Consider the following 13,089-nt stretch of genomic DNA (forward strand, 5'->3'; position numbering starts at 1 on the left):
TGCCACTAGTAGCTGGAGCTGCCACAGGAAGTGCAACTAGTAGCTGGAGTTGCCACAGGAAGTGCCACTAGTAGCTGGACCTGCCACCGGAAGTGCAAGGATCAGATGACGCTGCCACAAATTGAGCTCGGCCCTGCTGCACTATTTTGCGCTTTAGCTTAGCAGCTATGGCTTATTGTAGCCTTTCGGGCTTGAAGCAGGCCTGGTCTTAAGGCACAATCACATAACTCCAGAACCATTTCAGTGCTATTAGATCATTTGCTTGTCTTGATGGTGATTGTTCACTGCTAATTAAGTGATGCTTATTTAATATTTAATAAAGGCTCCTACATCCAAGTTTGATAATTTTCCTGTTTGATTTTTTTATTTTTCTTCTTTTACACTCTGATTTAGTAGTGTTGCTGGACTAAGTGGTAGTAGTGTTGTATCTAAGTGGTATTAGTATTACATAGAATGATTCCTGTAACAGTGAATTACTAGTTGAATGCATTTTAAATAGTTTAATTGTGGTCATCTGTGGTTTTTATATCAGTGATTGAATTGTCTCTAAGAGTACGGATCCCTTTTTGGGTTAGCAATATGAATATACATAAGAGGCATTATTTTCCTTTGGTTTTTGTTAATAATTAGTGATTCCAAGTGAAAGTATACTTAAACATTATTAAAATTTACTGGTGGGAAGTCTAATTCAGTCTTAAAACTGACTAGAGATACATCTTTCTTGGTAAATAAAAATTATTGTTAATTAAGTAACCCAATTGCTAGTTATAATGATTAAAGATCCATTGTGGTGAAGAGAGAGCTGAGCCAAACGGCAAAGCTCTCGATTTACCGGTCGATCTACGTTCCTACCCTCATCTATGGTCATGAGCTTTGGGTCGTGACCGAAAGAACGAGATCCCGGATACAATCGACCGAAATGAGTTTTCTCCGTAGTGTGTCTGGGCTCTCCCTTAGAGATAGGGTGAGGAGCTCAGTCATCCGGGAAGGACTCAGAGTAGAGCCATTGCTCCTTGACGTCGAGAGGAGCCAGTTGAGGTGGCTCGGGCATCTGGTTAGGATGCCTCCTGGACGCCTCCCTGGTGAGGTGTTCCGGGCATGTCCCAGGGGGAGGAGACCAAGGCGAAGACCCAGGACACGCTGGGGGGACTACGTCTCTCTGCTGGCCGGGGAACGCCTTGGGATTCCCCCGGAGGAGCTGGCCCAAGTGGCTGGGGAGAGGGACGTCTGGGCCTCCCTACTGAAGATGCTACCCCCGCGACCTGACCCCGGATAAGCGGAAGACAATGGATGGATGGATGGATATTTTACATTGTTTAGTGTGTTGTTAGAGAAAAGAAATGGGGGTTCATTTTCGCAACTCTTTTCACCATGCCATTCGTACATTTATAAATGTCAGTTTGAAATATTTAATTGCCAAGTTAAATGTTTAGTTACCAAGCTAAATATATAGTATTCAGCCTAAACATTTATTTTCCTAATTAAATGTTTAATTTCCAAGCTAAATATTTAATTTGCAAAATAAATATTTGGTTTCCAAACTGAACATTTATTTCCAAATTAAATATTAAATTTGTAAATTAAATATTTAGCTCCAAACTAGATATTTAATTTGCATAGTAAATATTTAGGTTGGACCGAAATATTTAGCTAGCGAACTCTCTAACTCAAAATATTTAGCTAATATGCAAATTCCACTGCTAAGCACTGCGGTCAAGCCAGTTGCCACTTCGAAAATGACCGTCAAGCCATTCCTCATGTGATTTTGTTGGTCACGCGAACACTAAGCATTATGGTAGTAACGCCTGAGACTATTTTTCAAAAATGAAACCAGTATGTTTGATGTGTATTGCTTTTTTTTAAATACAAATTTTGACTTGAGTTAGTTGGTATACTCTATACTGTTTTTTATGCATTTTTGTTTATTATTCAGGTTTGCTGGTGCATATGGAAATGTATATTTTGTTCACTCTGATTGGCCTCAATAACTACTAAAACAGTTTTTTCCAGGTGGTAACTTTTAGATGACACCCTCCAGATGTTACTCATCAAAGTCCATGTTTGATCCCATGATGTGGTATTTCAAAATTCAAGCCCTCCAAATTCTCTACTTCTATTCATGTTGACCTTAGTTGTCAATGTTGCCTCTAAACCTTTTGTTTTCAGTGAATATATTTTAATTCAGGATGACGATAGAACACGTCAAGATGATGCTCAACTAAGGCTACGTTCACACTGCAGGCCTTGATGCTCAATTCTGATTTTTTTGTGAAATCGTTTTTTTTGCATGTCGATTCACATTTCCAAATATATGCGACTTGTATGTGATCTCGTGGGAAATGCATTCATACACCTAAGTGTCCCGCATGCGCAGTAAAGGACGCGATGACGTCATACGTTGCATCCGTGCTCATTGTTTGCGGAAGTAAACACGGATTGTAATGCTGCAGCGTATCTTGCGTTCTTTATGTTATTCTCCAACCGGAGCCAGCACATTACCAACGCAATCTTTTTAGGAAGATCGAAAAGGAAGAGAGACAAATTTTAGTGATATGAGCGGCTTTACTTATACGGACTTCATTCATAATTTTCGAATGACAAAGGCAACCTTTTTGTGCGTCTGAACGGATCTCTTTAGCGCTCTCACGTAAAAACACACATCTTCGGCTGCCATTGTTAGGGTTCCAAGACCGCAGTGCAGGCGAACGGCTATGCTGTTCGTCTGCTCTGTGAGCAGAGAACACTATTGTTTTTCGTGTGTTTTTAAATTATATATTCATTATTATTATTACGGAACTAAAACGCATTGTGCGGCCCATGCGGATTTGTAACGAACCTATTGAATCAGGTATCCAAGTACAGAATGTGCACCACTACTCAAACCCAGAAATTCAGACCCCTCAACAACTAGGGGGCGCTATAACAAAGGACAATGCGTTCCGGCCTATAACCACCAAACTACTGGTCCCACACTCAAAAACTTGATATCACTTTGTTTATTGGATGATTCTGAAAAATAAAGGCAATTGGAACACCCTTCGTTTCCCAGCTAGTTTTTGTGCTACATGGCTACAAAGGTTAAACCTTTCTTGTTAAACTTCTCCTACATTTTTTATGCAATCCGCACAAAACTCCATATATAACTGTGTAATGGACAAAATAAAAAAAGTTAACGCGGCAGATTTTTTAAATTTGACATTTTCGAAAAGTAACGCTAAAATAAGTGATTGTTAGCTAGCTAGCTCTAAATGAAATTGCTGATTATTGTAAAACCATAACAGATTTGAACATGTCCTTCATAACCCATACTCAAAATAAGATTTTGCACATGTGACCCGCGTTTGAAGATCGTCCATCACTAGGGGGCGCTGTGATGTCAAGAAATCTACTACGCAAGAATGGCTGAACGGATTTTTACAAAACCTTCTTCATCCCCTTCCAGTCTTAGCCCCAAACTTAAGTATTAAATATGGTAATGATTGAAACAAGTAGGCGGGGCCTATTTCGAAAAGTGTGGGGAAAAAACTTGAAAACTTCAAAAAATTACCAAAAATCCGTTTTGTGGTGTAACGATCTTGGATTTTCAGGATGTATTCCTTGAATGAGGTGTAACAATTCTCTCACTGCATGTATTGAGGTTTTTGAAAGTTGCACACTCTGATTTTTTAAAAGTTTGTAAAATGGAGAAATGAATGTATTGTCCACAAATATTGTTGTATGCTAATAAAAATGGCCTCTACTTGTAAGGCACACGCAGACTAAACATGGATTTCAGTTTGGTAAAAATCCAGGCGAATTTGACCAATTTACAAGAAATTTAAATTTACATGTATGGGATAAAGTTTAATGTTTTTTTTCTCTGAAACCGTTTCATTAATGACCATATAAAAAATCAAGTAGTTAGATTAAGCACTCTTGGACATACTTGAATATTTTCAGAATTTTAGAGAAAACCGTTGATTTTTAACGATTTAATTAATTTTATGATCTGGTCACAGCTCTCACCATCAAGAGCTCTGACCATCCAGAACTGTAAACAGAACTGTTCCCCATATATATATATATATATATATATATATATATATATGGGGAACAGTTCATGGTGGGGGTTTGAGGGTCTCTGTTGATGCTATGGGCTGGGGACATGCAGCGCTGGGATGAAATGTCCTTAATGGAGGGAAGAGGAGCCCCGATGATCCCTTCTGCTGTCCCCACCACTCTCCTCATGTTCCTCCAGTCGGAGGCGCTGCCGCCTCCACACCACACAGAGCGACAGCTGGTCAGAATGCTCTCTATGGTACTTGTGTAGAGGGTTGTGAGGATGGGTGGGGGCAGTTGGGCTCTCCTCATCCTCCACAGGAAGTACAAGCGCTTCTGTGCCCTCCTCACCAGATGTGGTGTTCACAGACCAGGTGAGGTTTTCCGTGATGTGCACCCCGAAGAATTTGGTGCTGCTAACCACCTCCACAGCTGAGCTGTTGATGAGTTTGTGTCATCTGCGAACTTCATGATGTGATTGGGGGTGAACCTGGGGGTGCAGTCGTGTGTCATCAGAGTAAACAGCAGGGGGCTGTTGCTACTACACCGTATGTTTTCAGTGGATAGTTTTATCAGTTTTTTATCACCTCCAGATGACGCTCAACAAATTTCAACATGTGGATTTTCAAAATAAAAGCCCTCCAAAATCTCTATATATTCGTCCTGCAATTGGCGGATTGCCAGTTCGATCCCCTGCTCCGACTGTCTCAGTCGTTGTTTCTTTGGGCAAGACACTTTACTCTAATTGCCTGCTGGTGGTAGTCAGCCTGCTGGTGGTAGTCAGAGGATCATACTGTCTGTAGTGTAAAGCACTTCGGACTAGTTAAAGGGCTGTACAAGTGCAAGCTATTACCATTTAAACCTTGTTACAGAGTGTCTAAGCTATGTGTAGAATGGTACTACATTTGCACACACATGAACACACATTAAGACATTTGTCATCTGGAATATAAAATGCATCTAACTGATAAAAGCCAAAAGCCTTTTTAATAGCAGTTATATACAGACAAAGAAAAAGAAGCTTTGTGTCCTGTTAAATCCCCAAAGAATGGTTTGTAGCCCGTGGAAAAACCAGTGATCAGGTAATGCTCCACAATATCCATCCATCCATCGTCTTCCGCTTATCCGTGGTCAGGTCGTGTTGCGGGGGTAGCAGCTTCAGTAGGGAGGCCCAGACGTCCCTCTCCCCAGCCACTTGATTAACATTTTTAATCGTTTGACATCCCCACAGAAACAGCTTATGTTATGAGTGATGGCTGAAGCGATCCAGTTTCACCAGGCGGCAACAGGAGGTTGTAGGTATTGCAAGACCAAGGTTTTTTTTTTTGGTAGTCCACTTCCGCTTATCATCAAGGGAATTATTAGCTAAACATTTATATCTGACACTTAAATATTTAGCCAGCATCAAGCTAGTAAGCTAAATATTTTGTTACCAAAACTAATATTTAGGTCAGAGCTAAATATTTAGTTCCAAAACTAAATATTTAGTTCAGAACTTAAATGTTTAGTTTTGGAACTAAATATTTAATTTGGAGCTACATATTTAGTATGGAACTCTAAAATTTATAAATGTATGAATGACATTTATATAGGGGTGGTGGAACCACTACAACCCAACCTACCCACTCTAAACATTTTGCCTGTCATAGTGTCTGATTTGACCAGTTCCTAAAAGCAGCAATTGTCAAACCACTGTTGAAAAAGATCAATTTGGACAAACTACTGCAGAACTACAGGCCCATCTCACACATCCCCTTTACAGTAAGATTAATAAAAAAAAAAGAAGCTGTGTTTCAACAATTAAACACCTTCTTAACAATAACCAGTTTCTTTGACGTTTTCCAGTCAGGTTTCTGTGCTCACCACAGTACAGAGACTGCCCTTGCCAAAGTATTTAATGACATCCATGTAATTGCAGACTGTGGAAGAACCAGTGTGCTGGTATTATTGGACCTCAGGGCAGTATTTGATACTGTTGATCACTCCATTCTGTTAGAGCATCTGGAAAACTGGGTCGGGTTTTCTGGTACAGCACTCGACTGATTTAAATCCTACTTAAAGGACAGGGATTTTTTTGTGTCAGTAGGTAACTTGACAAAAATCACATGTGGGGTTCCCCAAGGGTCCATCCTGGATCCCTTCCTTTTCGATATCTACATACAACACAGCTCTACATCACCATGTAACCAGGTGACTATGAACATATTCATACAATAAGTAAATGCTTAGAATAAATCAATGCAAGGATGTGCCAAAATGTTCAATTGAATAAAAACAAAACTCAAGTAATAATTTTGGGACCAGGGAAAAACATGCTCTGGAGAAAGAAGAAGCAGAGCTGAGAAGGAAAAAAGAGCAATTGGAGCTTGTTGTTGAAATTGCTGCATCAACAGCTATACTATCTGTGCTACAAAATGCTTCAGAATATTCAAGTGAAGCCCAAGAACCAGGAGATGGAATGAATTTGTTTCTGCAAAGGAGACAAGAACGAGAAACAGAAAACGCTGAAGCAAAAACCTTTGACTCAAAGTTCAGTGCCACAAAGTTATCTCCTAGTACAACATAAAGTTTCAAGGAAAGTGAAAGGATGCACTGAGGAACAATGGAAGATGTGCTCCGTTGGATCAAGACAGGAGACGTACACGAAAACAGTATTAGTAAAAACACAAACTGATGTCAGTAAAAGATGAGCAGCCTGCCTCAACTGGTCAATCACATCTACTTCCCGTGCAAATACAAGGAGATTTGTGCACCATAATGCGTAAACAAAATGAATTCCCTTCAGCCCTTGAACAGCAACACTTGACTTTACCTACTCGTGAGATTCCAGTATTTGATGGGGAAATTTCAGAGCCTCTGAACATGGCGTGTAATACAAAGCTAATAAAGCAGAGTTGCCAGTATACAGGACTGTCTCAGAAAATTAGAATATTGTGATAAAGTTCTTTATTTTCTGTAATACAATTAAAAAACATGAAATGTCATACATTCTGGATTCATTACAAATCAACTGAAATATCGCAAGCCTTTTATTGTTTTAATATCGCTGATTATGGCTTACAGCTTAAGAAAACTCAAAAATCCTATCTCAAAATATTAGAATATCGTGAAAAAGTATACTAGTAGGCTATTCAACTAATCACTTGAATCGTCTAATTAACTCGAAACACTGCAGGGTTTCCTGAGCCTAGAAAAACACTCAGCTTGGTTCAGTAAGCTAAATCACAAGTACAGTATGGTAGTGGTTAAGAGACGACATAAGATTCTCACAGTAACTGGCGTACTGACCATGGCATTGCTGTCCTTGATTGGCCTGCCAATTCCCCTGACCTGAACCCCATAGAGAATTTGTGGGGTATTGTGAAGAAGAAGCTGAAAGACACCAGACCCAACAATGCAAATGAGCTAAAGGCCGCTATTGAAGCATCCTGGGCATAACACCTCAGCAATGCCACAGGCTGATTGCCTCCATGCCACGCCGCATTGATGCAGTAATCTGTGCAAAATGATTCCCAACCAAGTAATGAGTGCATTAATGGACATTTTCAAATGTTTGATTTTGTTTTGCTGTTTTTTTTTTTACTTGGTCTGAGGAAATATTCTAATATTTTGAGATAGGATTTTTGAGTTTTCAGCTGTACGCCATAATCAGCGATATTAAAACAATAAAATGCTTGCGATATTTCAGTTGATTTGTTATGTATCCAGAATGTATGACATTTCATGTTTTTTAATTACATTACAGAACTTTATCACAATATTCTAATTTTCTGAGACAGTCCTGTATGTATGACTCCTGACAGAGGTTAACTGGTTAAAAAGCTTTTGCATGAACACTTTGGAAATTAACACAGGATTGCTGCAGCCTATTTAGAAGGTTTTGGATTGGCCTATAGTGAAATCAGAGGATGTGAAGTAATTACAAGCCTTTTCTCTTTTTATGTGCTTGCTGCAATGTCATGGAGGAGCTTCACATGCCAATCAATATGAGAGCAATTGTAACCAAGTTGCCATTTAAATACAGAGAAAGTTGGAGGACAACAGCTCAAGAGGTTTTGGAAAGATACAATCGCATAGCTTGCTTTAGAGATCTTGTTTCATTTATTAAACGTCAAGTTAAGATCATCTGACCCACTTTTTGGGGATATTCAGGATAGAACAAGTGGTGGTCACATATTAAAGAATGTCAAGTCAAAGTCTCAGTCCAACTTCAGCAGCGTTACAGGTAGCAGCTTTGCTACTGCTGTTATCGTTGACACTGCTAAAGGTTCAAACTTAATTCCTCAAAAACAGAACTTGATGGAAAATACATCTGTTGTTCCCAGTCTCACACACTGGAAGAGTGTTTAAAGCTGCAGAGAATGAAGCATTGTGATAAAATTTAATTTTTGAAGGAGAAGAGGATGTGATTTGGCTGCCTGTGTCGTTGACACATGAGCAAAGTGTCATGGTTTTTAAGTGTTTAGCCCACATGCAGATTCAGACGGAAGGCAGAAACAATTTAAAGATGTTTATTAAAGGTCAGGCAATGAAAAAGACACTACTAATGGCTCGGGCGAGGTCTGAACGTCAGTGCTGGAACGTCTGCGGAAAGGAGGAGGAATAATGTTACGGGAGAGCAAACCAGAGAAAAATACTAGAAGCTGCGCCGCTTACCATTTAGTTGAGAAGACCTATCCGGGGAGAGTAAGTGGCGAGGGAGCTCTGACCGTAACTCGTTGATGGTAACAGGTGGCTAAGTAACTGGAGGGCTGACAGATGGTAATGCTGGTGAGGGATCCAGAGCGCACCACAGTAGACGGGAGGAGCAGATGGAAGAACCGGAGTGTTGTGGGTGAACCAGGTGAATCCAGGAAAGGGGTCTCACGCCCGGCACCACCAAGGGGGTATGAGGGGAAATGCCAGAGCAAAATCTGAGCGGCGGGGATTCTGAGGAGCTGGTTCCTTCAGCACAACATCAAGACAGGTGAGTAAATCCAAACACGAAAAACTAAGAACAGGATTCCAAAAGACTCACCGATACGAGGTTCAGGAGACAGGTCAGAGGCCACAGCATACCATGACTGGGTTAACATCCGTCTGAGCACTCCTTAAGAAGCCAGTGGGAAGACACTCCTGACGAGCCACAGGTGTGGGCCACGCCCCCCAGTCAACTCGAACCACCTGTGGAGCAGAGTTAGAGCATGGAAAACACAGAGAACCCTGACACAAATATTTGCGTTTAATTTGCAAAGAGTGTGGTCAAAGTCATCCTACAGTGCTTCATATTTTTGAAAGATCAAGAAAAGGCAAAGAAAGTGAACAAAGAACAAAGAAGGTAGAAACATTCTGTCCAGGGGTGATGCTGAAAAACTAGTCCATGCATTTGTTACTTCAAGGCTGGACTATTGTAACTCTTTACTATCAGGAAGTCCACAAAATGCAGTTCAAAGCCTTCAGCTGATCCAAAATGCTGCAGCAAGAGTTCTGATGAAAATCAACAAGCGGGATCATATTTCTCCAATTTTAGCTTCCCTTCATTGGCTTCCTGTTAAATCAAGAATAGAATTTAAAATTCTTCTTCTAACGTATAAAGCCCTTAATAATCAAGCTCCATCATATATCAGAGCTCTGATTACCCCGTATGTTCCTAACAGAGCACTTCGCTCTCAGACTGCAGGTCTGCTGGTGGTTCCTAGAGTCTCTAAAAGTAGAATGGGAGGCAGATCCTTTAGCTATCAGGCTCCTCTCCTGTGGAACCAACTCCCAGTTTTGGTCCGTGAGGCAGACACCCTGTCTACTTTTAAGACTAATCTTAGAACTTTCCTTTTTGACAAAGATTATAACTAGAGTGGCTCATGTTACTCTGAGCTACCTTTATAGTTTTACTGCTATAGGCTTAGGCTACTGGAGGACATCAGGATCTAATTTTCTCACTCTATAGAGTTCTACTGTTCTTCAATTATGCATTACGTGTTGTCATTTCTGCTTTAACTTTCTGTTCTCTCTCTTTTATCTTCATAGTAGGTACACCTGGTCTGGCGTTCTGTTAACTGTGACATCATCCAGATAAGACGGCTATTACCATCTAATGAAGAACAGATTACTGGATCAATGTGTGCTTCTGTGCTTTTTTGTCTCTCTTGTTGTGTCTCTGCTCTGTCTTCTGTAACCCCCAGTCGGTCGAGGCAGAGGACCGTTCATACTGAGCCCGGTTCTGCCGGAGGTTTTCCTTCCTTTTTTTTAATGGGGAGTTTTTCTTCCCACTGTCGCTTCATGCTTGCTCAGTATGAGGGATTGCAGCAAAGCCATGTACAATGCAGATGACTCTCCCTGTGGCTCTATGCTTCTCCAGGAGTGAATGCTGCTTGTCGGGACTTTGATGCAATCAACTGGTTTCCTTATATAGGAAATTTTTGACCAATCTGTATAATCTGACCCAATCTGTATAATATGTAAAGTGCCTTGAGATGACATGTTTCATGAATTGGCGCTATATAAATAAAATTGAATTGAATTGAATTGAACACTTTAAACAAACAGAACATGTGGCATCACATTCCTCAGAGACATGTGGTCACGCGGGGGCTGGGCGAGAGGACAGCATTGGGCCTATTCTGCCAATCCAAGTTAAATCCATGAAGGTATATAAAATAATACAAACCTAAGCATTTTTGGATCCTGGGAGTACAGCAACGTTTGGCTCAGAACATCTTATGCAAAGGTTAAATATAGCTGGAAGAAAAACAAATGTCCTTTTAAGCACCATGGGGCAGGAAAGAGTTGTTTCCACTCATGTTTTAAGAGGTGTGGATGTAGCTGGACTTGACAACAACCATTTTTACAGTCTTTTTGCTTTTTCACACAAAGCAAAATGCCTGTTACTTATGGAAATATTGTTACACAAGAAGAGCTGGCAAACTGGCCTTTCCTTTCCAATGTTCAGAATCCCTGCATAGATGCCAATGTTAACATGTTGATTTGTACCAACACTCCTAAAATATTGCAACCCTGGGAGGTTGTCAACAGCCAAGTGAATGGCCCATATGCAATAAAGACTGTACTTGGTTGGGTAGTTAATGGTCCTCTTCAAGATGGTGAGAACATGAAATGTGAAACTGGATTCACCGTGGCTGCCGTTAAAAGAATGTCGGTGTGTAATTTGGAAGAGATGTTAAAAATACAATATGAACATGATTTCAATGAAAAGCGCACAGAGGAGAAAGGGATGTGAAGGGAAGACATCAAATTTTTAAAGATCATGGATGAGTCAGTATTTCTTCAGGATGGTCATTATAATCTAAAAATCCCCTTCAGAAAGGAACAGATAAATCTTCCTAATAACATTGCCATGGTCAAGCAAAGGCTGTTGGGATTGAATAGGAAGTTCAAAAAGGATGAATTGTTTCACATAGAGTATACCAGCTTCTTCAATGATGTAATAAGTAAAGGCTATGCAGAGGACATACCTCAACATCAATTGAATGGAGAAAATGGAAAGATCTGGTATATTCAGCATCATGCTGTACGTCATCCTAGAAAAGGTTCTCTGAACGTTGTGTTTGACTGCTCAGCTGAATTTAAAAGAGATTGGCTCAACAGCCAGCGTCTTCAAGGCCCAAACCCGACAAGTTCACTATTGATGTCTCAGCAGGGTCTGGAAAAACAAATCCATGCATTTATTTTTATTTTTAGTCAAATTGATTACTGCAACCGTGTTATCACAGGTCTGCCTAAAAAGTGGATCAGACAGCTGCAGCTGATCCAGAACGCTGCTGCCCGTGTCCTCACTGAGACTAAGAAAGTAGAGAACATCACCCCGGTTCTAAAGTCCTTACTGGCTTCCTGTTTCTCAGAGAATAGACTTTAAAATACTTCTGTTAGTCTATAAATCCCTGAATGGCTTAGCACCTAAATACATCACAGACTTATTATCAGTGTGTAGCCGGGGCACTATGGCCCTGAAGCAAGGTGCTGCACACCCTTCCTCCTGCCCATATTGGGAGGACGCTGTGATCAGGTGCAGCTGGGGGTAATCAAGCCCTTCTGGTTAAAAGGGGGCAGATAGCTGAGGAAAGGACATTCGAGGCTGGGGATTCCTTAGAGGTAAATCGACAGTTTTCATGTTACCTGGATGTTTTAAGGTGCTAATTTAACATGATTTATTCAGGCTGACCTGCTACTGTTTCAGTTGTGTTTTTATTTACTGTTTTAATCACTGCTTAGACCCTATTTTAGCTATTTATTCCTAGTTTTAACCAAATGCAGGGGAGAGTTTTTATTGTTTAGCTCCCCGGGTTGGTTTTATCTCACCTGAGGTCCTCTGCTGTCCCTGGGTCCTGTGTCGGTTTTATTTAGATTGGATTGAGGGGACTAGTGGGAGGAGAGTTCTTTTCTTTTGTGTTGTATGCACTAGGGTTTGTGGCGTGAGTGTGTTTTTGTTGGGAGACACCAAGGTGTATTTCGTTTGTTTTCTTTAGTAGTTCTCCTCCAAATGGTCTAGTTAATTCAATTGGGGTTTTTAACTATTAGCTATCAGGTTTCCAGGCCAGCATAGGTGCCTGTGTTAAGGTGGTTATTCTTCCCTGAACGGTAAAACATGTTAATTGTTTTGTAAATCCAATAAACTATATTCAATTTGAACCTGTGCCTCTGTTAATCCTTGCAATCTTTCTTTGTGGTCCGGTACCTGAGGTCACAAGTGTATCAACCATCCAGACCACTCAGGTCTTCTGGCTGCAGCCTTCTCTGCATACCTAGAACCACAACCAAACACAGAAAGCAGCATTTAGTTCCTATGCTCCACTTATCTGGAACAAACTACCAGAAAACTGTAAAAGTGCAGAAAGCCTGAGTTCCTTTAAATCAAGATTAAAGACACATTTGTTTAGGATTGCCTTCGACTGTTCTAGTTAAACTGTTTTACTGAAACATCATTAGTTCAACTTTGTAGTTCAACTGTTTTTAATGTTTGCTTTTAGTTTCTATTTTTCCATGTTCTATTTTGTTTCTACATTTTATTCCTACTTGTTTGTATTCTGTTTTTTTTTTCCCCTGTATTTTAATCACGTA

General features: G+C 40.4%; 1 protein-coding gene and 2 long non-coding RNA genes across 4 annotated transcripts in view; 2 read left to right on the forward strand and 1 right to left on the reverse strand.

Moving 5' to 3' along the window:
* The window catches only part of fxn (frataxin), a 29,127-nt gene extending 28,791 nt beyond the window's left edge, over window positions 1–336 (forward strand). The window contains exon 5 of the mRNA XM_036130960.1: window positions 1–336. This exon is cut by the window's left edge and continues 2,209 nt beyond it. The gene's annotated coding sequence lies outside the window, so the exon portion shown is untranslated.
* Window positions 337–8,535: 8,199 nt separating this feature from the next.
* LOC110367872 lies at window positions 8,536–12,755 on the reverse strand. 2 transcript variants are annotated; one of them, XR_004929164.1, is made up of 2 exons: window positions 12,707–12,755; window positions 8,536–9,201 (listed from the first exon to the last, which is right to left on the reverse strand). It is a non-coding gene; the product is annotated as an uncharacterized LOC110367872 (long non-coding RNA). The 2 variants fall into 2 exon arrangements; XR_004929165.1 differs by lacking the exon at window positions 12,707–12,755 and adding an exon at window positions 10,682–11,196.
* LOC118560196 lies at window positions 11,873–12,660 on the forward strand. The gene is made up of 2 exons (XR_004929166.1): window positions 11,873–12,123; window positions 12,188–12,660. It is a non-coding gene; the product is annotated as an uncharacterized LOC118560196 (long non-coding RNA).
* Window positions 12,756–13,089: the final 334 nt, after the last annotated feature.

Source organism: Fundulus heteroclitus, unplaced genomic scaffold (assembly GCF_011125445.2).
Source record: "Fundulus heteroclitus isolate FHET01 unplaced genomic scaffold, MU-UCD_Fhet_4.1 scaffold_40, whole genome shotgun sequence".
NCBI classification, from domain to species: Eukaryota; Metazoa; Chordata; class Actinopteri; order Cyprinodontiformes; family Fundulidae; genus Fundulus; species Fundulus heteroclitus.